Genomic DNA, 2,845 nt, shown 5'->3' on the forward strand with positions numbered 1-2,845 from the left:
AAGCCCTCATTGGAGGCATACTGAAAAGCCACCAAATCTCAACACCTATCCCTGTGGGAATTGGATGAGCAGCAGCATCTACTCTTAGACTAATGAATGAATGAAGTAATGGTGAGCTGCCTGTCTGCATGAATTGCAAGTGACAAACTGTAAGATTCCATGTTTCAGAGATCTCATAATATACCTCACTTACAACCATGTTAGAGAAGAGAAGTGCTTCTCTTGTTGAGAACATGCATGGCATTTGCTACATGGAATCCATTGAAGATACTTCTGTGCCATGTCTTCTTCTTTTTCTTCTTCTTATTTTTCTCCCTCTTTTGAGAAATACTGTTGTGTTGCTATAAATATTTCCAGGGACTTCAAAACCTCCAATAAGTTCACAAATATTATGTTGATGGAGAGAAAAACTAAGAGAAATCGTAAACAAAATATTCATTTGATGTGTACGATTGAGCAAACTTTATGATTGATCCTCCAATCAGTATCCTCTAATTGAGCACCTAATTAAAGAGTCTTCCTCAAGAAAATTAAGCTGGTTGAATAGCATACCAACCACATTCATCCAAGATTCATTTGATGGAGAACATTATACAGCTACCACTAAGGGGTTATTCTAATACAGTCAACTTTGCTAGCTTTAAGGAAATTAAAAACAACAAGTATTGTGGTCCAAAATTAGCAAAACACAGCTGCTTGAACTATTTATTTTCATTTTAAATAAGAGATCTGAATTGGTGGTGTCAAAAATATGCATATTAGGAGACTTTGGAATAAAGTATGTTGTGAAATTTCACTTGTTGATCAGCATATATTGTGGTGTGAAGGATGTCCACTTCCAAAATAAAAAGGAGTAAAGACAAAATGCAACCATAATTAATTATTTTAGATGATGACCCATCATGGAATGAATGTGTATGTGTTGGGTCCAGCCCATATGTGGGCTTGGACAAATTGGGCTTATTGAGCCCAAATCACTAATTAAGGTGAAGTAAGGCAAATTAGGGCATGCAGAAAAATGCAGAGCAGCGTGCAGCGTGCAGCGTATGTGCACAGTGAACAGCGACGACGTGCAGAGAGAAAAAAGAGGAGAGAGAAATAGAAAGAAAGTAAGGTTTCTGAGTTTTCTGCTTGACGATTGGTGGCCAAACGTTGTCAGTTTCGGCCCAAATTTTATGTGGAGAATCCTTGCAGCAAACTCTACAATCCTAACGGTGTTGATCTGCGGTTTACCCTCTCTAAGGTACTTTCCTGCGATATCCACTCTGTGAGACCTAGAATTCTCTTTGGAGGAGATTCACCTATGTGATGAAGATATGGTATTCTTGAGCCAAGATCTATGTTCTTGATATTATTCTGATCCTCTAGTTATTCTAGAGAAGACCTACTGTAAACCTGTTATCATCATTATTGATAGTGGAAGTTTGAGGTGGACTACGGTCCCGTGGTTTTTCCCACATTGGGTTTTCCACGTTAAAAAGATTTGGTCTCACTGTGTGATTGATTTATTGCTCTATTGTTTATGCTGTGCTGATTGATATTTTCATTTGGATATCAAGTTGGTATTTTGATGAGGAACCTATTTTGATACACAAAGAGGGAAAGAATTATTCCGCATTAACAGGTTTCTTCCCAACAAGTGGTATCAGAGCATCAGGTTGTTTGGTGCTAGTTTTCTTGTGTGATTGAAATGGAGCAGTCAGATGGTATGATTAAATTGAACTCATCAAATTATTCCACTTGGAGGCGTCTGATGGAAGATTTGTTCTATTGCAAAGATTTGTATAAGCCTATCAAGGTTAAAGATAAACCTTCTATTATGGACGATGAAGAATGGGAAGTTCAACATAGAAAAGCTATTGCCTATATTAGAAGATGGATGGATATAAACTTGCATGAGCATATTTCAGATGAAACCAGAGCTGATGTTGTTTGGCAAAGGTTAGAAAATCTTTTTGCGAAAAAGACAGTGGGAAATAGAATTTCTCTCCTCAGAAGGCTTGTAAATTTGAAGTATAAAGATGGTGGTAACATTATTGAGCACATAAGCCTATTTCAGAGTCTTGCAAACAAGTTGGTTGCTATGAAAATGAATATAGATGATGAGATGCAGGGATTATTACTTCTCAGCTCTTTACCAGAAAGTTGGGAAACGTATGTGGTGACTATTTGTAACTCCACGCCAGAGGGGACTCTAACCATAGATATGGTTAAAGACAGTTTGCTAAATGAAGATGCAAGAAGGAAAGAACAGGGTGAATCTTCTTCTGGTGCATTTGTTACTGAAAAACAAGAAAGACGTGGAAGAAGTCATAGCAGAAATCCATATGGTTATAGAGGAAGATCCAAGTCTAGAAGAGATATCAAATGTTTTCACTGTAACAGACCAGGTCACATGAAGAAAGAGTGTAGGTTTTGGAAGCGAGAACAGAATGAAATGAAGAAAAATGAGAAAGAGACCAATACAGTTGCTGCTGAAGGTAATATCACTATTGTCTGTGATGAAGGTTGTGTTAGCCTTGTAGCTCAGGACAGTAATTGGGTAATTGACTCTGGTGCTTCATTTCATGTTACTTCTCATGGTGATTTCTTTAGATCTTACACTGCTGGTGATTTTGGTAATGTCAGAATGGGAAACAATGGTACATCTAAGATTGTGGGTATTGGAGATATTTGCTTGGAGACCAGTATTGGGAGCAAATTGATACTCAAAGATGTAAGGCATGTTCCAGATATTCGTCTTAACTTGATATCTACAGGTAGACTTGATGATGAGGGCTTTGCACATTATTTTGGTGAAAGTAAATGGAAACTCACTAAAGGTTATTTAATTGTGGCAAAAGGA

This window comes from Musa acuminata, chromosome BXJ2-4 (assembly GCF_036884655.1).
Source record: "Musa acuminata AAA Group cultivar baxijiao chromosome BXJ2-4, Cavendish_Baxijiao_AAA, whole genome shotgun sequence".
NCBI classification, from domain to species: domain Eukaryota; kingdom Viridiplantae; phylum Streptophyta; class Magnoliopsida; order Zingiberales; family Musaceae; genus Musa; species Musa acuminata.